Source organism: Rhinolophus sinicus, chromosome 8, assembly GCF_057876585.1.
Source record: "Rhinolophus sinicus isolate RSI-liver-muscle chromosome 8, RSI-T2T, whole genome shotgun sequence".
Classification (NCBI taxonomy): Eukaryota; Metazoa; Chordata; class Mammalia; order Chiroptera; family Rhinolophidae; genus Rhinolophus; species Rhinolophus sinicus.
Genome location: NC_142508.1, coordinates 48,063,514 through 48,088,802, shown reverse-complemented (window position 1 = coordinate 48,088,802; position 25,289 = coordinate 48,063,514). Strand labels below are relative to the sequence as shown.

The following is a 25,289-nucleotide window of genomic DNA, read 5'->3' as shown; positions in this document are numbered from 1 at the left end:
CTGGCATTCCCCATCTGCTTCTTTGGACGTCCCTCTGAGGGGAATGCTGCGTGATTGATGGCTCCTCCTGAGCTCATCTCCTTGGATTCATCAGCCACCAGCCTTTTGTTTTCAGTCCTGGTGGAGGGAGACTCATACTGCCAGGCATTGTGTGGGCTCCCCACACAGTGTGAAAATACCACTTGCTCAGGATTGCCTGAGAAGGGCAGTACCTGCCTTTGTTTTTCCATCTCCCTGAGGCTGCCATGTGGTTTATGGCACAATTCGCCTATGCTATGAGAGTCTGAGAAAACCTTGAGACTGCATTTGAGAGACATGTAGAGTGTCTGTCCTTGGGCAAGCAACAATTGCTACTGAGCTTAGTGACCCCTTTGCTTTCCAGCTCTGAGCACTCCAAGATGAGATCCTTCCAGCCTGGCTATGAAATTGCCACATGTGTGTCCATTATCTTTGGGTCCATTTTTTAAAGCCCATCTGATTATGAACCTCCCAAGTCAGGAAAGTGTCAGGGTACACATCCTTACCCAGCGGCATGCTCCCTATGGTATCTGACGTTTCTGGAATGTTCCTGTAGAAATATTTTGTTCAGTTCAAAGCAATTCATTCTTTCCTTTCAAAATCTCCAAAACCCGATTCTTAACGCTGAGCATTAAATGTAGAAGAGCGTTCAAGTTTGCATTTTTTTCAAAAAACAAAAAAATGCTTTTAGCTCTCTCAGTAACTCAGAAGATACTTAAGCTCCACTTTCCTACCACATGATGGAAAGCGATGAACTGATTTACAACCCTTGGTAAAGGCAGAGGAGAACTGAAAATGCACTCTGGACGGATGGGGCTGGAGAGGAGATCCTGCCCTCGGAGGCCCCACTGCCCCTCTCAGACCTCACAGAGCCCGCAGTGAGGCAGCGACACTGAGAATCCTACAGCCACTCTGCTCTGGGGGATGACCAACAGGCACAGGAAACAAAGCTGAGTCGTGTCAATCACGGCGAAGCCACAGGGAGCCCTGGAGAATCAGCAAGCTCTCCAATTAGTGAGCGTTTACAAAGAAATGCAATTTATTTGTGTCATACAGTCATTTCCTCATTTTAATAGTCACCTTAGTTAATGACTAACAACGTAGAGCCAAAAAGGAAGGTCAGCCACGCCAACCTGATGGACTAGAGAGACTGTTTCTAATGAGCTCACTTGTTTCTGGATGCAGAGAGATGCAGAGAGACACCACAGAGGCAAGAGGAGTCAAAACCTATTCATTCTCCGAGGCCAGGCAGACACGACCCCCACAAGCTTATTGCCCACTGTCTTTGACAGTGAAAGAGTAAACTTCAGATCGGCGATGCATGACATGAATGCTAAATTAGTTTTGGTCCAAATTAAACAGCATTTACTGAATTGTGACATAGAAATATTTTAGAATTTGAAACTCTTTAGCCCAAAGTGAGAAAGAAAATATCCATCGTTTCTGCTCAGGGTCTATTGGCCCCTACCTTAGACAGTGGCCTCTCCCCTAATCAGGCTCAAGAAGTGACCATCAGCACGCTACCTGAAGTTGATTTTTCTTTTTCTCTTAACTAAGAAGCACCAAAATGAACTTGAGTTTGGCAAAACCTCAACAGAGAAACCAGACTGGCTCTGAGCCCAATTTACATGGATGGGCTGGACTTGGACTTGGGCCTGGCTCCTTCTTGGAGTCTGGGGTCGACAAAGGCCCATCTACAGACCTGCTCATCTTAGGTTGAAGGAGAAGGTGCCCCTCCTGGAGACCCCAAGGGTTCTCTAGCCCTCTATCTTCCTGGATGCTCAGTTCCCCCTCTGCCCTGTGAGATCCCCATTGTCTTTTCAAGAAGTACCTCCTTTTTTTGCTCGTGAGCCACAGTCCTTGGTTAATGGGTGTTACCCAGAAACCCGAACCTGGGCACCAACTCACATCCATGCGAAGGACAAACACTGGCATCACCTTAGCCTGCCCAAGACCTGCTCTTTAAACAGGAACGATTCTTGTGCTCTGAGGGTTGATGGTGGAATTTCAGGTATTATAACAGGTGTAAGGAATGTAGGGTGCCTGGAACCCCCAGGAGCATTGCTAATGTAGGGGACTCTCTGCTGGGCATGCTGACATCAGGAAATTTCAGGCGACTCAACACAGAAAAAACAAAGCAACCCATTTTCTCCAGTTCCTTGGAAACCCAAGGGGTGACAAAAAAATAAAAAATAAAAAGGAGAAGGGTCATGGGGAGAGTAGGAAAAGCACAGAGAAGAGACATTTATTCAATTAAGCTCCCAGACGACCAAGGGTAACCTTGGGGCCTCCTTTCCAGGTGAGGAGTTTTGGGGCACTGTGGAATCACTCAGGCCTGGAGGGGGCCTAAGAGCCCAGGCTTCACACCTCTCACTGTTCACGTGGGGGGAAGGCTTGGCCACCATCCCACACCAGGGCCAAAGCAGAGGAAGACAGCTCTGTTCCCGAGGAGGAGTGTCCTATCTGCATGGTACTCTGATCAGCCTGTCACGGTGTGTTGAACTGACTCGGGAAACCTTGGGCGGACAGTATTTTAGAGGCCAGTACAGGGCCAGATGCTTGACACCCATGCCCTGAGATGGCTAATCTGAGTGTGACTCAGAGGAGGTGGGGGTCCACTTTCCAAAATGCTTTTACACTTTTCACCTTATCTGAGGGTCCCTGCTGCCAGGAACAGGCCAGAGTCTATTGCTCTCATTTCACAAATGCAGAAACAGGCTGCGAAGAGCTAGGAGACATGCTCAAGACTTCCCAGCTGGCGCTTTGAAGAGCTGAAACAGACCCCTGACCCATCCCATTATTCTCTTCTTTGTCTCATGGGATACAGGGAGATAGGTGATCCCACACCTACCACTTCCGATGGCTCCCCTTCCTCCCTCTTGAGAATAGTGCTCTGGTTCTTCTCACAGCGATAGAATGGAAGGGTTGGGACTCAGGCTTCAGTCCTGCACCTGGTTTACCAGCCCTTCATCAAACATAAGGTGCTTCCACACTGGGCTGCCTTTAGCTCCCTGCCCACCAGTAGGTGGGAATCTTTGCTCCAAGGAATGACCTGGGCCCAGAGCAAGGAGAGGGAGGAGGTGTTTGCCTGCTGCGCACCACCACACCTGGTCAGTTAGGCCCCACCTTCCCAGGCCCACACCTTTGGCGGCAAACAGAGTGCCTTCTGAACATCTCTGTTACCTCTTCTGGTGCTTAGGTTGTGGACTCATTGGGCTAGCCCATGAAAATATCTTTTCACCTTAGTTGGAATGCAAAGGGATGTGTTTCCCACTAATCTTTCAGGGGAGACACACATATCAAAACCTGCAAGCGGACACACAGTCTTCAGGATGGGGATTTGCAGCATTTCTCCACCTCCCTCGCTGCAGAGGCCGAACCTGACTTTCCAAAAAGGGCACACAGCCCTGGGCAACTCCTGCAGAGGAGACTCAGTGCACTGCCGTGCCAGTGGCCTCTGGCCCCTTTTGGGGATTTCCCCAAGGGCCTTTCCAAACAAGAAGCAGTCTGAGTGAAAAATGGGAAATATAGCAGATGGCTGTCGAAGGAATGCAGCATTGTTGATTCCTAGCGGCATCTGCTTGAATATTAGTTGCAAATAAGTGCTAATAAGTACAGTTGGGGAAGCTAATGGAAAAACCACACTTCCCAGGAGAATCACTGCACGCAGAGGCACAGGGCAACTGAGATGGCCTGACCAGCCCATTGCTGCTAATGCTAGTGTAGTCCTGGTAAAGCCTGTGTAGACTCATCCTGTGGAAATAGAGCCTGTGTAGACTTGTCCCATAGAGGCATCTGTGGGTCTCTTGGCTGTAGGGTTGACCTCAGGGAATGGGACTTCCTCTTCTCATCCTCTCCCCACTGCCCAATGAGTGTGAGTGTGAGTGTGTGTGTGTGTGTGTGTATTTGCCCATGGGAGTGTGCATGGTGTTGAAAAGCTTCCCTGGACCACCAGGCCTCTTCAGCGGCTGCCCAGCCAACCAGTGGCCCGGACCCCAGGTGGTGAGAGGGCTGGAGTTAGGGGGCCAAGAGGATCCAGGGGAAGGTATTGGGTCAGTGCACTCGGCCAGTCGGGCAAGTAGCTTCCTGCTCACGTCACCCACCCCCTAAAACACCTTGTTCTTTCCTACTCTCTGTTCTGACAGCTCTTAGAAGTGGGTTGGATAAGGCTTCCACGGCCCTGTCCTTCCTGACACTTGGGTCCTTGTCCCTTACATTTCATTCATCTAATCTACACCTGACTGAGGTGGAGTGGAGCGATTTCAGCCATATACACTACCCCCGCCCTCGCAACACACACACACACACACACACACACACACACACACACACACACACGAGTAACATGCAGCCAGTGGAGCATGGCTGGGCCAGTGCCTTGGGACTTGAGCTCATAATCTCTGGGTTTTGCAGAAGGAACCCCAGCATCGAACTGATGCCACTTTGGAATCAGCAGTCCAATCCTGGTTCTGCCATCCTTCAGACGTGTGGACTCCAGCAACTTGGTGGCATTCTTCTACCTCCCTTTCATCATGTGTGAGACAGGCATGACAATGCCCCCTTTCTTGCTGCAGGAATGAGGGCAGATCATGATAACATTGGTATGTTTCACTTTGCTGTCTAACCTTTCCTGATCTATCTCAGAATGCTCTGGGCTTACCTGGGGCATGAAGGAGGCCTCAGGGCTGCCCTGGGCAGAATCTGGGTACCATCTAGGCCTACCAGAGGTCTAGTGTTGGGAGCGCTCAAGCCTTCCGGAGAAGGGGCTCTGCTCTCTGCCAGGCCTGCCCGAGCCCTCCCTTCTCTGTCCCTTCAAGGGCCATGAGTCCACCCCAGTCCCCAACTTCATCCTACACTCTGAGTTAACTGGATGGAGATATCAGGCTAACCAAGCAGCAGATACAATGAGAGGAGGGGTGAGCATGCTTCATTTTATTTTACTAACGGTTTCTCTGCAGGTTTTTGAAAATACTGAGTGTCCCTTCAAGACTAAGAGGTGACTGACTTACACAGTTCTATGTAGTTCCTGTGAGAAGTCAGTCCAGCCTCCTGGCACCTGCTTGCCTCCTACAGATGGGGGCTACCTCTAGAGCCCCGCGCCCCTTTTACTTCCCTGCTCTGTCCTGGTGCTGTGTGGCTGTGGTTCTGGTACATGCCCACTCTGTTGTTGGGGTGTGTATCGGGAGGGGTCGCTTGACACAGGTTGACCTCGTTCACGCCCCTCCCCCCAGCTCTCAGGCCTGTGACCAAACAGGGACTTCGAGGAGGCAGCCCTTACGGGAGAGCCTGGTCATAGGGTACTTCAAGCAGAATCCAGAGCTCAGGAATTTGGGCATTAACGTGGACACCGGGCTGAGGGAGGCCGCCTAAGACTTTGACCGAATTCCACCGAGTCTGTGTGTCTCGGAATCTTCCTCGGGATCAAAGCTCCGTGTTTCAACAGCCCCACGCCCCCGAAGCCTCGAGTCCTGGGCGCGCATCCTTGCCCAGCTGTGGTCACCACCCGCTCCGATGACGCCTTGTTCTTTTCCCGGATCGGCGAGAGCATGCGACCCACAGAGGCAGTGGCAGCACTCTGGCCGCCAAGTGACAGCTGGGAGTCCAGCTCTCAGAGAACCGGGGAGACGCACGCGGGTCTTGACCCGACAGCCTCCACCCCCGCGGCCGCAGGGCCGCGCCCGGCGGCGAATCCTTCCCTGCGCTCAGTTGGTGGGGCCGCGGGAGCCGCAGAGCGCGCGTGGGCGCGGCGCCCATGAGCTCCGGGGAGGGGCCAGCAGATCGCCGGAGTGATCCCCTCCGGGCCGGGCCACCACCGTAGCCACCACTACAGCGGGGCGGAGCCCAGGCCGGGGGCGGGGCACCAGGCGGGCGCGCCGCTATTTCCAGCCTTGCCTGAGGCTTCTCTCGCACTTAGCTGGGAGCCTTCCCCGCGCGCGAGCCGGTTCCAGCGGCGCTGTGGGGAGGAGAGAGGAGAAGGTGGCAGCGGAAGGCGGAAAACAGACCCGGGCCGGGGACCGAGGAGGAACACGCCACCGCGCCCTCTCCCTCTCCTGCGCTCTCGGGCCGCCAGCCCCACGTCGCTCGCCTCACCCACCACACGGGGTTCCGCTGCGAGTGGGCCCAATCCAAGCTGGGGCGGAGGTCCTCCCTGCCGCCGGGGCGCCCCAGAGCCGAGGATTTGCGGTGGAGGTCCGAACCCGGTCTGGAGCAACCGCGGCCGCGAGAGAGCCTGCTGCGCCAGGTAAGTGCGCTGCGTCCCCGCACCACCCCTGTCGCCGCCCTGTGCAGGCTCCCGGCTGGGAGGGGCTCCCTGAAGGGTCCCAGGAGGGCCGGGAACTGCACTGCACCCAGCCCCGCGGATTCACGCGGATAGGAGTCGGAAGCTGCGGGCTGAGATACGGCGCGCAGGGTTCCGGTCTGGTCGCACTTTGGGGACCGGCTCCAGTAGTGGGAACTTTAATTAGACTTTTGCTCCTTGGATTTCACTTGCCGCCGCGCGTCTGTAATTTGTCGCCCCTCGGGCTCCCTGGGTCCCTGCGGATTCTCTGTTGCTCTTCCCCGCCCTTGCTGCTGGGCGCGGGGAGGCAGCGTCGGACTTCGAGAGAGCCAGTCTGGAGAGCCCAAGGCACGCAGGGCTTTCCCGCGCTCTCGGGACTGGGACTCCGGGGCGGATTGTGGTGAGCGGAGGCGAAGGAGGAGTTAAGAGGCTGCCTCCGGCTTCCTATCAAGCGGCGGAAGGTGTCTCCGCACTCCATCGCGCGCGTCCCCACCCTGCGACTCTCCAGGGCACTGGCCTGTTTTGTACCCAAGGCGAGTGTGTGTGCTTCAGTGATTGGTGAAGGTGTGTGCGTGCGTGTGTCCAGGAGTGCGGGAGTCGGAGCCTGGGGCGGCTCTGGTAGGCGATGAAAAAATCCGCTTTGCCACGGGACCCAGCCGAGCTCTGGCGGCGGCCGCAACTCCAGCTGCTGGCTTCTAGTTCTGCACTCCAGCTCTGTCGTCGCCGGAGGCCGGCAGGGCCACGCGAAGTCAGCTTCGCGGGTTTTGTCAGTGCCAGTGCTGGCTCTTAGGTCGGAGGTGAACTCATCCCTTCCCCTGCGTGGGACTCACGCCCACCTAACTTTCGCAGTACAGCTGGTCGCCAGGCCCCGCGACCCCAACCCCGAGCAGGCGCAGCAGCCACGCAGCATCCTGGGCTGTGGGCACTCGCTGCCCGGCTGTCTCACCTAACGGAGAAGTAAGGGGCCGATCGTGGGGCTTCCTGTCCCGCAGCCGTCTCCGGAGCCTGGGTCCTTGGGCTTCCTTCCTGCGCCGAGACTATGCTATATATGCTACCGGGTATACACGTCCGGGCTCTGTTATCTGCATGGCCCGGATTTGCCCCCAGCAGGAGAGCAGGCGGGAGATGCGGTTGAATAAAGCGAGGGGTAAGGGGCAAACTCGCCTCTTCCCCATCCCTGGTGTGCTTACAAGCTGTACTCCCAAGTCCCCTTTCTTTGGGTAACCTCTCACGTCTGAGTTCACCTTGACCCCTGCCCATAGAGTGGAGGACTTTTCCTGAGTCCTGCCCTACAACGGCACAGCCTCTGGAGCAAGAGTGTGTCAGAGTCCTCTTTCACGTTTCTCAACTGTCATGGCCTCTCCTGCTCGCCCTCTATCCCTGTTGGGAAGGCAAGGCTGACAGTCCACAGGAAAGGGTGACACTCTGGTCCCTGGAGGAGACCCTCTTTTCATCTATACAGCCTACGATATATGACAGGGACTGGGTCTGGGGAGCCCTTGCAGGGAGTGGAAGCACATTCCAGAGCCGTCATCAGACTTGTCTCTGTGAAGTGACCCACGGGAAGGATAAAATTCAGACCTGAAGACATGGAGCCTCCTGGAATGATCAATAGCATTTGAACACAGAAAACCTCAAAGTCTGACCCCATCCCATCGCCTGGCCCATTCACCCTGGGACACACGGATGGCACAGTTTATTGATTTACGTACCTGGATTCAGACTCCACAAGAGTGAATTATGTTCCCCAGGTATTGATTTTTTTTTTTAAAGACCCCAAATTAAAAAGTCAACGCTTTCTTAAAGCAAGGTCAAGGATTAATTATTTATAGAGACATCAGTCAGCCAGTTCAGGGGCTCATTTATAAATCGCCTGAGTGGGCGAAAGGAGCATCTTTTGATTCTGGCTCTGGCTGGGAGAGGAGTGGGCGTTGCTGACCTCCTGGGTTTGGCAGAGCTTTCCTGGACTATGACCAGAGAAGGCTGCTTTGTAAGCCAGCCTGCTGTCATGGGTGCCTTTTTAATCTTGTAGCCAGAATACCACTTGGGACATTTCAAGCATATTTGCTGTGTTTCCATAATGAACATTTACTGATTACAGAGTATCATGGGGATTTCATTTTTTAAACATTTATTCAAAGCTCTGTTCATGTAAGCTAATAAGTCTAGGAAAATTCGGCAACTACGTTTTTGCTGCATGGTTGTTGGGAAAGTGTGCCTGGTGGGCTCATCTTAGAATTTACTTTCAATTCACTTGAAAGGAGGAAAGTCAGAGTCCCCTGATTGAAAACGACGTGCAGGCTGCTTTTCTGCTTTTTACGCTGACTTTGTGCCAGCAGTGGTCTGATAGGCTTTTTGTGGGTTTGCAGATCGAAGAGATGGTCGCTTAGAGCTTTTATCATTGTTTGTTGATATGTCTGGTTGGAGGCACCTAAGGTGGGCGCTGGAGTCTTGTGGGAGCTGGCAAGAGTACCTCCTGCCTGGCCCCGAGTCAGAGATACCTGTCTTCACTGCACTGCTGAACTTCCCTGATTTACCCACATGTGGCAGCTACATTGGAGAAATGGGGAGCAGGCAGGAAAGCGGACGTAAGTTTATGGCATCTTTTCATGGAACTACTTTGGCAATTAGAATCAGTAAACACTGTGTGAAACAAGTGGCAAGCCTTTTAGCTTATCAGAAGATAATGAGTTATAAACAGATTTATGAAGTGCTGGCCCAAGGAGATCAGTGTGGTCCTACTGTAGGACAGCAAGAAATTAAAAAAAAAAAAAAATGAGGATGCTTGTCTGGATATGTATGTAGCAGTGGTGTCCCGGAGCTCCAGGAAATTTGCTGGGGGCAGGCAGCCTGTGTGGTGACAACATGGTGACAGTAGGCTCCCTGGCACTGTCTTTGGAGTCCTAGCCAGGAATTTGCCTGCCTCCAGAGCGGCTGTATTCCCTCCCTCTTGGGGAAAGGCTGCCCAAAGGCAGAGGAAACCCCTGGGCTCAGACAGCCAGGGGACAGGGCTACATTAGCTCAGGTGGCAGAGGACATGGGAGGCACCAGCTCATTCCTTCCTGGCTGGAAGACGTGCGACCCCATGGTCGGTAAATCACTGTGGCAGAAGATGAGACTTACAAATTGGTCATGGGAAAAAGTTGTGACTTTTACCCTGTACTAAACTACCTGTCATTTGTGATCTGGAGCTTTAGCCTGCACTTGCTGGCCACAAATGTAGCCTCAGCCACCAGTAACATGGGGAAACCTGCATCCAGGTGGGTTGACACCTAGAAGCAACCCTGATTCCATCTTGAAAGCCACCTACAAGGAAGTCAGAGAGTATCTGTATGCAGGCACAGCTGTCTTCCCAGGCCAGCAACCTGAGTCTCAGCATTCCCACTCTCCACCTTGAAGGCTGTGCATTTCTGGGAAATCAGTGTTTCTTGCTGCTGGTGACTGAGGGCAGGGCACCCTGTCCCTGCCAGGCCCTGGCCAGAGCTGGCTCTGGAGAGTGACAGTTATTTAAACTAAATGAGAGTTGTCAACATTGAAACCTGAAGCCAAATGACTCTCCATCCCACACTCCCAGTGTCAGACCCGCTGTTTCTCTCCTTCATTCTGCCTTCGGTGAGTATTTACTAAGCATGCATTAGGTGTCTGTTATTGTGCCAGGCTCCGGGGACACAGGATGAGCGAAACTAAGAGTGGTCCCTGACCTTGTGGGATTTGTAGTCTGATGGGTCAGAAATGCTCTCATCGTTCATTCATTCCTCACTGATTCATGCTCTGCCAGCAATGCCATTATTAGACAAATAACCAATATGTGTGATTCTGGGCTAGTACGATAAACATATCAAGGACACGGCCCGGTGGGTGTGAAACCTACAATAAGTCATCTGGTCTAGGCTGAGGGGTCAGGAGGACCTCCCTGAGGAGGTGACACTTCAGCTGAGATCTGAAGGAGGAGCTGGAACTAATCAGGGAGGGGTGGGAAGAAGGGAGGGAGGGAGCTTGTCTGGCACAGAATGTGAACAAGCCAGAGGGAGCACAGAGCCGGGTCCGGGAGATGTGGGAAGGCCCATGTGGCCAGCAGAATGAAGGAGGGGAGCTGGGATTGCAGACACAGGCAGAGTTCCAGCCGTATAGGGCCACGAAGGCCAGGGAGGGGCTTGGAACGTGATCCTACCAGCGGCTGCACAGAAGAGAGTCCATTGAGGAGAGAGCTGCAGTAATCCTGGAGGAAGGTGACTGTGGTCCCAAAGAGGAGTGAATGGACGTGAATTTGCCAGGGCTTAAAGCTGGATTAAGTGCGGGAGGGGAGATGGTGAGGGTGCTGGGACCATGTCTTCTGGATCACAACTGGAGCTAAGCTGTTAGCGCTCTGAGGCAGCGCCCCCTGGACCAAGCACCTGTCTACCCTGGTTGGGTTATGTCCTCCAGGGCTGGGGGTCAGGCAGATGCTCATGGGGCCCTGCCTCTGTGCCCCTGCCCACCTGGCCCACCTTCCAGCTTTCCTCTGAGATGTTGGGCTTTCTGCTACCTCCCCCCATGTGGTTACTATTTAGCCCTAGTTCATCATGAGCACTCAGTAAGTGACAGCTCAGTGCCCTGTGCCCAGTGCTCTCTGGGAAGGACAAACTACTCTGATGCCCACCTTCTTCTTGGCTTGCGTGTCATCCACTTAGCTTCCCGGTGCCCCAGTAGGTGCTTCACCTGACACCCACTTGTATCTCACCTGGCAGCTGGCTGGCACCTGCCCCAGAGAGAACTCTTCTCCTGTGCCCTTTTCTCCTCGCCAGCCCCCTCCTTTCCTTCCTACCTGTGTAAGCCAGTCTGTACCCGCTCCTGCCCTCTGCGAGGAGCTCTGCCCAAGACTCAGAGCTCCCGTACTCCCTCTGATGTTGCTGCGTTCCCTGTGGCTGTCGGCCACTCAGCTCAGGCCCCAGCCTCCCTACAGACATCACCGGGTCCATGCAGCTCTGTCTTCCAGAGCTGGGGTAGAGAGCAGGTCTGTGAGTCACCCCACTTCCCGTTGTGCCCACGCTGCTGGCTTTGGGCCCTGAGCCGAACGGCTGCTGAGCTGTAGGCAGCAGCCCAGGTCACTGTCACCTTGTCCTCACTCTGCTTGGGTCTGAGCCAGCCCCTCCCTGGCCGGGCCAGACTCAGGGACAGGAGAGATGAGAGTCAAGAAGAGGATGCTAGGAGGTACAGATCTGCCCCTTGGGTGCCAGAGCTCTCTGGGGCTGATTCCTTCAACCCTTGGGCTCTTTGCCTGGAGAGTGGACTCATTAGACTGGTCTTCCTTCCCATTCTGGCCACAGCCCTCACCACCATGGACCACTGGACATGCCCAGGTGCTCACCAGTGGAAAGGCAACACAGGAGAGCCCCTATGCCTGCAGCCCCTAGCCTGGGCACGGGTTGACTCACACAGGGCAGACAAGTCCTTCTCACCTTCCAAGCTCCCTTTTGGTGGGGGCTGACTCATCTCTCTGGGCAAGATCCATTTGCCCAAATCTGTGAACACTGAGACCCTCCTCTGGGTCCTGAGATGTGGGGGCTTTGCTTCCTGTGCTCCTGAGGGGAGCATCCAGGCACCCAGCAAATACCCACTGTGGTCCTGCCATGTGCAGAGCCTCCTATCAGGCCCAAAGGAGGCTGAGCAAACAGGGGTAGGTCACAGTGCAAATACTGCTCTCAGACTGTCTGGGTCATGACGAGCTCGGCACGGAGAAGGTTTTCGGTGACAGCTGCTGGCTGGCAGAGTGAGCTAAACCATGCAGTCTGTCTACACTGGCTGAACCAGCGTGTGATGCAGGCGGTCTGTCTATATGGGTTGAGTCTCGGGTGTGAACACCTTCCATTTAATCTGTGCCTGCCTCTTTGCTGGCTAGGGTCTCTGCACAATGTTCAGAGCTTTCAAACTCTGTGGCTTCGGTGAATTTCCCTGTGGCTGACAGTGATTCTACCCATCCGGTTCCGTCTCCCAGAGCCAAGGGGGTTGAGCCCAATATGAGATGTAGTCTGTTTACCCTCGTTGAGCCAGTGCACAAAGCAGGCACTCTGTCTACACTGGTTGAGCCCAGTTCCTGATGCAGGCCATCTGTTTAGATGGGTTGAGCTCGGCATATGATTCAATCAATCTGCCTACACTGGTCGAGTCAGTGCGTTATGCAAGCCATCTGTCTAAACTGCTTGATCCAGTGCTCAAAGCAGGCACTCTGTCTATACTGGTTGAGCCAGTGGGTGATGCAGCCAGCCTATGGCCTGTGTTCTGGGCTCCTTCTGACCGCCTCACCAAGAATACTCTTCTACCCCTTCCCTCGTACACATCTGGCTTCAATTTGAGTCCTACTTGCAAGAATTTTTCCTTGACGGGTCCCTCAACTTTCTCACATCTTATTCCAATCTCTTTGGCAGAGGCTGGCTCTGGACTGGGAGGGGTGTAGATGTGGGGCATGGTGACATATCATGATCTCACCTGGATGCCCCTCCCCTGTCATGCTCGGGGGCTGAGCCTGCTCCTGCTGTCAGTGGTCATGACCACCTCGCCGTCTGTCACAGCGGCCACTCACATGCGTTTTTCTCAGGAGAGTCATCTAGGCATGGGTTTTCGCTTCTGTGTGTATGGAGACCACACTTCTCCAAATTGGGTCTAACTTGCCGTCTCCTGCTTAGATTTTGAGCCGCAATCTCCACTGCTGTTATCTCACCTCCTGAAGGTTGGCCTCATCTGTAAAATTAATTTCATGACCATTCATCCCTGTGAAAGTACAATCTATGCCTATTATTTAACTCTTCTCGATTCCCTCTGCCATAAATTAAAGTGTCAACGGACAGCCATGGCCAGCAGCCCCGCCCCATGCAGCCAGCTCAGGGCTTTGATTCAAGGCAGCACCTGGAGTCAGACAGCCTGGGTTCAAATCCCAACTTCACCACTTGGTCACTCTGTGGGCTAAGGACTCAGTTTGCTCATCTACAAATGGGGATTCCAGTATAAACCACCTCACAGAGCCACTGTGTCTAGCAGCCAGCCAGCCCACAATCAATGACAGCTGCTATTATTATTTATTATTATTGTTATTACTATTATTATTATTATCTCCTGTGTTTGGTCTCTCAGCTAAGGCTCAGCCCCTCTTCATCTCTGGTACAAGGAATCATGTTGATCAATGGCTTTGCCTGGTGATGTGACAAAGGCGTAGGGGGCATGTGACCCTACTGGCTAGTGTCCCCATAAGTCCTGCCCTTTCTAAACAGTTTCCTGTCGGTGCCTTTTTCTTGTCCTGCATTCAGTACATTTTAAAACCTTTTATTCCAAGCACAGTATGCACACCAAAGAGTGCACAGATCCTGTGTACAATGCAGTGAATAGCCACAAACAGAACGGGCCTGTGTGCCAGAACCAGAGCCGAAATCAGAAGATGCCCAGCGAGTGCAAGGCTCATAATACCAGCATGGGCCAGGGAGCTGTGTCCTACACAACTAGACTAAGAAACAACTGCTTGAAGCAGAGTGTGGGGGGTGGAGGCGGAAGAAGGGGGGGAAGAAGGGGACCAGCGTCTCAGAGGTACCTATGACCCCCTCCCTTCCAGGCACTTCCCCTCCCCCACAGTAACTGCTCTCCTTATCTGTAATGGCATTGATTGGCTCTCCTTGTTTTTATTTTTATTTTTTATTTTTTTTAAAGATTTTATTGGGGAAGGGGAACAGGACTTTATTGGGGAACAGTGTGCACCTCCAGGACTTTTTTTCCAAGTCAAGTTGTTGTCCTTTCAATCTTAGTTGTGGAGGGTGCCGTTCAGCTTCAAGTTGTTGTCCTCTCAGTCTTAGTTGTGGAGGGCGCAGCTCAGCTCCAGGTCCAGTTGCCATTGCTAGTTGCAGGGGGCACAGCCCACCATCCCTTGCGGGAGTCGAACCGGCAACCTTGTGGTTGAGAGGACGCACTCCAACCTACTGAGCCATCCGGAAGCTCAGCGGCAGCTCAGCTCAAGGTGCCTTGTTCAATCTTAGTTGCAGGGGGCGGAGCCCACCATCCCTTGCGGACTCGAGGAATTGAACTGGCAGCCTTGTGGTTGAGAGCCCACTGGCCCATGTGAGAATCGAACCGGCAGCTCTAACCGCCTGAGCCACTGGACCAGCCTAGTTCTCCTTGCTTTTAAACTTGACATAAGTGGAATCACAAATCTGTACACTTTGGTGTCTGGCTTTGCCATCACGGTGAGATTCATCCACGTTGCTGTCAGTAGTTGTAGTTTGTTCATTCTTGTTACTGCCTAGTATTCCATTGTGTGAATATACCCCGATTTGTTTATCCGTTCTCCTCATGATTGACAATTGGATTGTTCAGAGTCTTGGGCTCGTATGAACAGTGCTGCTGTGGACATTCTTGCCTGTGTCTCTTGGGCATATGTACACATTTTATTTACTAAGTATGTACCTAGAAGAGAGTTGCTGGGTCTTGGGATAGGCACATGTCCATCTTTTGCAGGAGCTGTCAAACAGTTTTCTCTAAAGTGGTTGTATTAATCGCCCACCCCACCCCCACCAGGTATATGTGAGAGGTCCAGTTGTTCCACATCCTTTCCAACACTTTGGGTTGTCCGTCTTTTACGCGTTGGCCATTCTGTGAGTATGTAGAGGTATCACACTGTGGTTTTAATTTTATTTCCCAGGTGAATAATACAGTATATTTTTGGCCAAGTATATGTTGAACTTGAAAACATTAGTCAACAAATTTGAAAATTCACTTTTATCTCCAAATTGTAGATGTCTTCAGTGTGGGGTGCTGGTGATTCCCTCTCCGGGGCAGGTTTCAATCTGCCACGTTGGAAGGCAGTTGGTGGAGTAGGCAGGTGTTTCTCTGGATGAGGCGGGGAACCCGTCCCCCTGCCCCAGAATCACCTAGGGAGCTCATCAGAGCTGCAGATGCTGGGCCCTACCCCAGCTCCCAGTTAACAGATGGACCCCTGTGATCCATCAGTCCCACTGGGGCTTGCTTTTCTTTCTCTCCACAGATTCAATGAGCATTGAGACCACCCTGTCTGTTGTATTCACTGCTATGTCCCTCCCAGTGCCTAGAAACGCCCTGGTACAGAGTGGGGCCCTGTAAATACCCACTGAATGAAGGACCAAGGGACAAAGTGCTGCCTGTTGGCCTGTGTCCTCTCCCACCCAAGGTGACTTGATGGGGATGTGTTGGGAGCGTGGGCTGCTATGGGGAGGATTCTGGAAGCTGGGCTCTTGCACCCTGGAGAGTGTCCCATCCTGGAGTTCTGTTCCTTTAAATGACCGACGACACCCCCCCCCCCCCCCCCCCCCCCCCCCCCCCCCCGCTTCCAACGTCAGTTTCTGACCAAGGCCTGTGGTTCCAGGCCCCAAGCTCTGTGCTGGCATCCCCCAGAGCCATCCTCACCCCCAGAGCTCCAGGCACTGGCCATTTAGAAGCATCCCCAGGTTGACTTCGTCCCTGATGGGCTTATCTGTCATTGGGTGGCTCTGCAGAAGCCCAGAAGCCCCCCTGAAAGCAGCACTCTACCCCTGCTCCATGTAGGTTCCTCAGCTCTTTCAACACCACCTTTTCGTAGGTGACATGCCCTCCAGTGAAGTGAAGCCCCAAGGGCCATGTCTATGACCACCTCATCCACTCCTGCCCTATCACATTTTGATGGGGGCCATGATGAAAGCCTCCCTTCTTTGGTTATGGCTTGTTTCCTTTCTCCTCAAGTCTGACATAGTGATTTGGGAAAGCAGCATGTCCTGGGGAATGAGAGTTCTGAGTCAGACTCCTCGGGTTCAAACTGAGGTTCTGTTCTTGTTTGGTTTCGAGATCCAGCCGTTACTCCCAGGGGAGAGAGGCAGATTCACAGTCAACTTTGATGCAACCAGTGGAGGGGACTGGGATGGCTGAGATCTCTGAGGTTGAAGAGTGAGGGCAAGGGATTCCAGCTGGGGCATCTGCTGGGGGCTCCACAAAGGAGGGATGCTTGGACTTGTTCTCAAAGATGGGAACGGGGGAGATAACACCTCCTGGGCCACTCAGTGTGGGCTCTGCCTTCAAGCATCAGCAACGGGAAGTGCTCAGGGAAGGAAGTGCACTGAGCCCCCAGGAGACTAGTCTAATTGACCCAAGACACGAAGGCCGAGAGCAATGATCAGAGTTCATTGGTGAGTTACAGAAGGCTTCCTGGAGGAGGCAAGCTTGGGAGTGCATGTCCAAGGGACTGCATGTCCAAGGTTAGAGGTGAGAACTTTATCCTGGTTCCAGCAGAAATTCTCTCTGAGCTGTCAGATCATGGGACATAGACAATGTGGGCCAAATGTCAGTTGCTCTAAAATAGGACAACAAAGAATCCACGACACACATATTGTTTATGCGATGTGGAGGCGGGTGTGCAAAGATGGAAGAGCTAAAAGCAGTTTGGGAAAAACAACACCTTTTCTTTTTTTTTCTTTCTGGAAAGGCAGATTAGAAAGGTTTATGCTCTTCTGTGATAACTAATAGGAAAGGTTTATCAAACTTAAAAAAAAACCCTTGACGTTTTCTTCAAAATTGATTTGAAGACCTGGCAGATTTGAGGAATCATTCAGTAACGTTTTATGGGTCGATGCTAATTTGATGCAGCAGACCCGTGCATCGCGCCAATTTACTGCCAAAGCAACATTAAGCACGGACCTTTCGTGCAAGGTTTATAAGCGGGCAGCTCATAAAGATGCATGCCTGACAAGTATGCTGCTTCTCTTAGGAGGTGCGATATGAAGTGTTTATCAAAAACCAACTAAATAGCCCTTGCCTTTTACTCATAAACACTCTGGGGGCTTCAGGCCTGGATTCTATGCAATATTTTACCACGCTGGGTCCTGGGAGGCAGGGAGCCTCTGTCTCCAAAAGCCACAGTAGACAGACATAGGAGAAGCCCTTTGGGATGGAGGATGCCTTAAGGGACCACTTTGGGAATAACATAACCTACGACATGGGAAGCCTGAGGAGGACACCTTTCTTAGCAGGATCTCCTAAAATGAATCACAGGTTGCACTTCAAGGAAATCTGTGGCTCCAAGGAAATACATTTCCTGCTCTCGTTTTTTTTTTTTTCCTTCCTGGGATGTGTGATGGATCATTGCAGCATGTCTCTCGTTGTCCAAAGATGTGTCGTCAGAGCCTCGTCAGTAAGATCACCAAGCTTTCTTTTGCACATTGGAAAATGTTTAACAATAAAAATTATCAAAACGCCTGTCTTCCTCCAGTGAAAACCACTGCTCATATTTTCCACTAAGGAAAAGTGGACTTCCCTGGTATTCATCTACTCTGCACCACCCCAACCCCTCTGTTCCTTCCATCCCAGTGTTAATTACCCAGGCTTAAAGAAGAAGGTTGCTGGAGAGGGGAGAGTGCACAGACGGCTGTCAGCTCAAAGCCTCGTGGGTTTTCACAAGGGGAAATTTGATCTTGGGCAAATGTCAAGGCGTTTTTGAAATCTGTGTTATGATATCAGCTCATCGTCAGGGCAGGGCTTCATCTGGATTTCATAAATATTGTATGGGGCTCTCTTATAGCCACCTGGCCAACTGGAGAACACAACAGCCACCCCCACCCCCCACCGTCCGCGCATGTGCACACACACAGGCACCCCATTGCAATTGCAATCTATGCAGAGTTGTCATGAAAAGCCAATTGGTGATATTTCAATCACAATGTTCTTGTAACAAATTCCATTCAAATTCCCTGGGAAAGGGAGTGTAGGCTTCCTCCTGCTGCTAGGAGAATGATATGCTAAATGTAGCTTCCTGGGGCCCTGGCAGACATCCAGGGCTTCGTAATTTATAGTTCTCCTTTGTGGTTTTCCAAGTGACCTTGGAACCTCCAAGCTGGTGGATTCCTTGGGTTTACACATTGCCCTCGGTCCTCTTGTGAGAATAGCCCTTAAGTGACTGCCCCTAGCAAACATCAGGCTGGAGGTTAAGAGAAAGGATGTGAGCAGGGGTGCCCAGGGGGCATGTGGCAGGCGATTTGCTTGTTGCTACTGACCTTCCCACTGAAATTTGTCAGCTAGTAAACAGTCCAACATTGTGTTTAAAGGCAGCCCACAATTACATTCATCAGCTAGTTTTGGTTGAGGAATAAACAAAATGGCTCAAAGTGCTGCTGTTACAGATTCTAACAGAGGAGTGGCATGTAGGAAAGATGAATGTACAATTAAAACCTGTGTACTCGTACGGGTAAATTACAGGGTGACAGCTATCTAGTGCAAACACTGTAGACGTGTAATTAAGAGGCGTTGCGGGCTCTGGAGGGTGGATTTGCAGAGGAGAGTGCGAGGGAGTTGTCTGTGGAGCGGGAAGGGCAGGGACACGCTATGGGCCGCGTGGGGGGCCGTGGAGGTGGTGAGGAGGAACCCCCACGGCGTCTGTGGGCAGTCTGGGATGTGATGGGGACCCAAGTTCCATCAGGTGGCGCCGCCTGCCTTTTCAGTGTCTGCCAGGTCTCCTTCCAAGCTTTCTGGAGCTGCCCTGCTCTCCCCCTCACCTTTGGCTCTGTGGCAGTGATGGCCCATGGATGTCTTCTTTTACGTTTTTAATTTCTCCTGCTTTGTCAGCTTTTTAAGGGATGTGTTACATTACGTGGAAATTGGATGCTAACAAGATTTGTATGAATAAATTAGACTCTTAACTTTTTATGTTATTACGAAATTGAAATGGACTCTAATGACAGTCAGAATTAATGTTCTGTTTCAAATAAATGCCAGGGATGTAACTGAATTTTCAGTGCACTCTCCACCTCTTGCATCTCTAGCCCTTAGGCAGCCCTCTGTCACTCATTTGACACCTCCTTCTCTAGGATGCTTCCCTGATGACCTTAGGGGTGCTCTGCCTGCATCATCTATGGGGGCCGCTGGGAAAATTTGTAGCTGATGCTCCCAGTGGCACCCCAAGAATTACCCTTGTCCTGCGTGGGCTCCTTGCCCAAGGCTACACCCTATCCTTCATTCAGTGACTCATTGAGGTGACCCTCCCAGCTCCAAAGCGCCTGTCCTCCGTTGGGAGGTATTGTGGCTTCTCCCTCTACCCATCCCTCAAGAACCCTCCCCAGTACACCTCGGATTTCCAGGGAACTCAGCCCATGCCACTGGCTCTTAGGGATTTTGGTTTTCCTAATACAGCTGTCTACAGGTGAGTGTCCCCAAGGACCAGGATTGTTTTTTCTGTTCTGTCCCCTTCTTGAGCTCAGGGTTGGGGCGAGGTGCTGACCGGGTCTTGCCCTTGGTCCAGGCTCCTTGCACAGGGTGTTGAGCAGCAACACCACCAAAGGGCTCCCCTGGATCTGAGAGGCCACACCACCCTGCTCTGCAGTGAAAACCCCAAAAAGGCAGGGCAGACTGGGCTGAGGACACTTAGTGTACGGCGCTGGTTCCCACAGCTGGCAGTGGTAGGGAAGAGGGGCTTGGTAATGTGGGGAGAGGGGCTTGGTAATGTGGGGAGAGAGCATGAGGCAGCCCAGACCTAGGATAGCCCAGGTGGAAAATTCAGTCCCCAGTGCAGCCAGGCCTCATGGCAAGGAAGTGGTGTGGTCTGGGATGTCTGAGGACACTTGTTCCTTTGGAGGGGGACAGTGCAACTCAGCTCCAGCTGTCATCACAGGAAGAGGTGGCAGTTCCGCATGGCCAGAATGGTAGATTTTATATGAACTTGCTTCCCTTCTAAAGTCTGTAGACTAATTCAAAATTTAAAATCAAAGTTCTACACTGACCAAACAGTATGCCTGTGAACTGGACTGGAGGATTTGGAGCCCAGGAGTTCACTGACAAAGTGGACAATTCTCCACCTAGACGGGGAGGGCCAGAGCCCCGGAAAGAGGCAGTAACTGCCAAGACTACAGGCTATGGCTGCAGAACTGTTGGGCTGCCGGCAACTGTGACTTGCCCAAATATGGCCATTGTCTTGGGACACCCTGTCCCCCACCTGTTGGAACGAGGTTCTTGCCACTGGGGCTATGGGCATCCGGGCTGCTGGCTGGACCCCAAGTGTGGTTGGATCCTGGTAAGCCCAGCCCTGGCCATTTGGGCCACTCAGTTTGGGGCTCAGTGGATGAGTGGGTAGCAAGGGGTCCTATGCAGACCCTCATCCCACATTGGATGGAACTTACCTCAGCATTCTTGCCTCCACCTTCACCGGTCGTAGCAATTCCCTACAGAAATGCTTTAACAAGAGCAAAAAGAGGAAAACAGAAATCTCACTACCCAGCCTATCTCTGGATTGGGGGTTCCCACATATTGTCACAGAGAGGGAGTTTCTTCTGTTTAAATCACTTTATATACATAAACTCATAAGTCGTTCATTTTATAAAAATGCAGTAATTTTTATGCCTACTGCATATGACCTGTTTAATCGCTTTATATATATCATGAATGCCTTTACATGATCATGGATCTATTTCCACCCTGCTTTTGACACCTGCACAGCATTCCTTTGTATGAATTTATCATCATTTATATAAACAGTTCCCCTTTGGACATTTTGGTGGTTTTCATTTTTGTTTTTCAATTTTAAAAAACGTTGGAGTGAATGCTCTTACTGTATTCCTTTGTGTCAGTTCAGGATAAATTCTAACAGTGGAATTGTTGGCTGAAGGATATGCATGGTTTTCAGACTTTTAATATGTCCTTCAAGTCACCTTCCAGAAAGACCCATTGGTGAATGAGTGTGCCTTTTTGCACCCCAGCAAAGGTGTTTTTTTTTAAATCGCTGCCAATTTTATAAGTTAAAGAGCGGCATGCTTACTCTTTAGCTCTTTACTCTAAAAAAGTTATTTTTAGAAAATAACTTTTATTTTATCAAAGTAATATATGTATGTAGTTTATTTTTTAAGATTTTATTAAAATACAGCTAACATACAATATTATATTAGCTTCAGGTGTACACCATAGTTATTTAACATTTATACACCTATAGAAGTGATCACCATAAGTCCAGCAACCATCTAACACCGTACACGCTATCACAATATTATTCACTATATTCCATATGCTGTACGTCACATCCTCATGACTTATTTGTTTTATACCCAGATAATTGAACCACTTATTCCCCTTCACCTTTATCACCCCTTTAAAAATTTTTTATTTACAGTTGACACTCAATATTATTTTATATTAATTTCAGGTGAACAGCATAGTGGCTAGACATTTATATAATTTAAGAAGTGATCCCCCTGACTGTCCAGGACACACCTGGCACTATACATAGTTATTACCATATTATTGACTATATTCCCTATTATTTACTTTATATCCCCATGACTATTTTGCAACTACCAATTTGTACTTCCTTTTTTTTTTTTTTTTAATTTTTATTGGGGAATATTGGGGAACAGTGTGTTTCTCCAGGGCCCATCAGCTCCAAGTAGTTGTCCTTCAATCTAGTTGTGGAGGGCGCAGTTCAGCTCCAAGTCCAGTTGCTGTTTTCAGTCTTTAGTTGCCAGGGGTGCAGCCCACCATCCCATGTGGGAATTGAACTGGCAACCTTATTGTTGAGAGCTCGGGCTCTAACCAGCTGAGCCATCCGGCTGCCCCTCCGGAAGCTCAGTGGCAGCTTGTTGTCTTCAATCTAGTTGTGGAAGGTGCAGCTCACTGGCCCATGTGGGAATCGAACTGGCAACCTTGTTGTTCAGAGCTTGTGCTCTAACCAACTGAGCCATCTGGCTGGCCCAACAATTTGTTCTTCTTAATCCCTTCACCTTTTCACCCTGGCCCCCAACTCCTTTCTCATTTATCACCCTGATAAATCTAGTACCCATCTGATACCATACATAGTTATTACAATATTATTGACTATATTCCTTATGCTATACCCTGCATCCTCGTGATTATTGTGTAATTACCAATTCATACTTCTTAATTCCTTCCCCTTTTTCACTCACCACCCCCAGCCCACCTGCCATCTGGAAATGATCAAAATTTTCTCTGTATCTATGAGTTTGTTTCTGTTTTGTTTGTTTATTTTGTTCTTTAGATTCCACATATAAGTGAAATTACATTGCATCTGTCTTTCTCTGTCTAACATACTCCACTCAGCACAATACCCTCCAGATCCATCCAGGCTGCCACAGATGGCAAGAACCCATTCCCTTCCATGGCTGAGCAATATTCCACTGTATATATGTACCACCTCCTCTTTATCCATTCTTCCATCGACAGAAACCCAGGCTGCCTCCATATCTTGGCCATTGTAAACGATGTTGCAATGAACATACTCGTATGGATGCACACATCCTCTTGAAGTAGCATTTTGGGTTTCTTCAGGTAAACCTTGAAGTGGAATTACTGAGTCCTTCATTGTCTCTTCTTATAGCCTTTGTTTTAGTCCATTTTGTCTGGTATAAGTATTGCTAGCCCAGCTTATTATTATTTTTTTAAATTTCCATTTTCATGAAATATCTTTTTCCATCCCTTTACTTTCTGTCTGTGTGTGTCTTTCAATCTGAAGTGAGTCTCTTGTAGGCAGCATATATAAGGGTTTTGTTTTCTTATTCATTCATCCCTCCTATGTCTTTTGATTGGAGCATAATCCATTTACATAGAAAGTAGTTGTTGATAGATATGTAGCTATTTGCATTTTATTATTAATAATTTTGATCTTTTCTTTTTTTCCATCTTAAAGAGTCCCTCTAACATTCCTTGTAATACTGGTTTGGTGGTGATGAACTCCTTTAGCTTTTTCTTGGCTGGGAATTTCTTTCTCTGTCCTTCGATTCTACATGATATCCTTGCTAGGTAGAGGAATCTTCGTTGTAGGTCCTTGCTTTTCATCACTGAAAATTTACTGCCAATCCCTTCTGGCCTGCAAAGTTTTTGTTGAGAAATCAGCTGACAGTCTTATGGGAGCTCCCTTATAAGTTACTGGCTGCCTTTCTCTTGTTGCTTTTAGGATTCTCTCTTTGTCTTTAACCTTTGCTGTTTTAATTATAATATGTCTAGGTGTGGGCCTGTTTGAGTTCATCCTGTTTGAGATTCTGCACTTCATGGACTTGTATGTCTATTTCCTTTTCCAGCTTAGGAAAGTTTTCAGTCATTATTTCTTCAAATAGGTTCTCAGTCTCTTGCTTTCTCTCTTTTCTTTCTTGTACCCCTATGATATGAACGTTGTTACACTTGATGCTGTCCCAGAGTTCTTTTAAACTATCTTCATTGTTTTCTTATTCTTTTTTCTTTTTGCTGTTCCAATTGGGTTTTTCTGCTACCTTGTCTTTCAAATAGTTGATTCGATCCTCCGCTTCATCTAGTCTGTTGTTGATTCCTTCTGGTGCATTCTTCATCTCAGTTATTGTATTTTTCACTTCTGACTGGTTCTTTTTTCTATGGTTTCTATGTCCTTTTTTATGCTTGCAATCTCTTTGTTAAAGTTCTCGCTAAGTTCCTTGAGCATCCTTATAACCATTGTTTTGAACTCTGTCTCTGGTAGGTCACTTACCTCCATTTCATCTAGTTCTTTTCTGGATGTTTCTCCTGTTCTTTCCTTTGAGATATATTTCTTTGTTTCTTCATTTTGGCTGCCTCTCAGTGTTTGTGTCTATGTATTAGGTAGATCTGCTATGCCTTCCAGTCTTGGCCAGGTGGCCTTATGTAGTAGGTGTCCTCTTGGTCCCAGTGACACAGTCTCCCTGGTCACCTGAGCTGGGTGCTCCAGGAGTGTCCCTTGTGTGGGTTGTGTGTGCCCTCCTGTAATAGTTGAGCCTTGATTGCTATTGGCATCTCAGTGGGTGGGATTGACCCTCAGTCTGACTGGCTGTGGGTTTGGCCATGTCCACAGCTTATAGGCTGCTGTGTGGGAGGCTTACCCCATGGAGTGGGATTTGCCCCAGGAGGCTCTGGTGCCTGTTGAGACCACCCTTTGGTTGTACCACTTGTGGAGCAAACTGGGCGGTGCTCTGCTTTGGTCTGAAGCAAACCTCCAAGCATGGTGGTTCTGAGGCCTCCTGGGAGGAGCTCCGGTGCAGGCCCAGGTCAGCCACTGTTTGTGACTGGTCAAGGGCTACCTGGTAGGAGTTGTTCTCCAATTGTTCGTTGCCTGTGCTAAACCTAGAGGCACATGGGAGAGGCCACCCTGAGAACTGAGAATGGCTGCCACTAGTACCAGGCCTAGGGTAACTCTGCAAAAATGCAGGACACCCAGAGGTCTGCTGCCACCTGCTGGCTCCCTTAAGGTTCAGCCACTGATAAAGCCTCATATGGTATGCAAGTTGGGTGAGGCAGGGTCTCGGGGAGTCACTAGAGTGGAAGAGTTGTGGTTACCAGGTTAATGTAGGCTCTGGTTTGTCGCCAGTGCTGAGCCTGGAGCGACTCAGCAAAAGTTTCAGAGCACACCGAGGCCAGTCACCCTCAGCCTGGGGCATGTGGGCTCAGATAATTTTCTAAGAAAGAGTGCAATGCAGGAGGGGCTGGCTGCTGGAGGAGAAAGTGCCTCCAGCTGTGCGCAAGTTGGGTGGGGCAGGGTCCCAGTTGAGCTAGCAGGTCAGAGCAGCAGAGCTCACCAGGCCATCAGATTCAGATTTGGCCAGTGGGGGAGGGCTCAACATAGGAAAGATGGCGCTCACCTGCCAGCTGCATAGGAGAAGGACTCCTCACTGGGAAAATGCTGACTGTCCTCCAGTCCTCCCCCTGAAGCCACACAACTTAATCTGCCCCCTGTATGTCTCTGAGGCCCCTCTGAGTCACCATTCCTCTGCTGGAGCCTCAGATGAGTTCCTGCGAGGGAGTGAATCTGTGCACGGGCCATTTAAAAGGATGTCTGGGTTTCCTGCAGCCTTCTGTCCCAGCCAAATGATTGGAATTCCCACTATTTTTCACAGCCAAGTGTTGTAGGGGCTCCTCTTCCCAGCATCACTACCCTGGGCTGGGAAGCCTGATGTGGGGCTGGGTGCTGGGGTCTTTCGCTCTTCCAGGGGGAACCTCCACAGCTGAGATATCCCTCCTGATTTGTAATGGTCACACATAGGTGTGGGACCCACCCATTCTG

The 25,289-nt window shown here is 50.6% G+C and overlaps 1 protein-coding gene across 1 annotated transcript in view; it reads left to right on the top strand.

Moving 5' to 3' along the window:
• The first annotated feature begins 5,518 nt into the window (after positions 1-5,518).
• Positions 5,519-25,289, top strand: part of CHST8 (carbohydrate sulfotransferase 8) — a 115,555-nt gene continuing 95,784 nt past the window's right edge. Inside the window, exon 1 of the mRNA XM_019742759.3 lies at positions 5,519-6,259. The gene's annotated coding sequence lies outside the window, so the exon portion shown is untranslated. The remainder of the gene's footprint in view (positions 6,260-25,289) is intronic.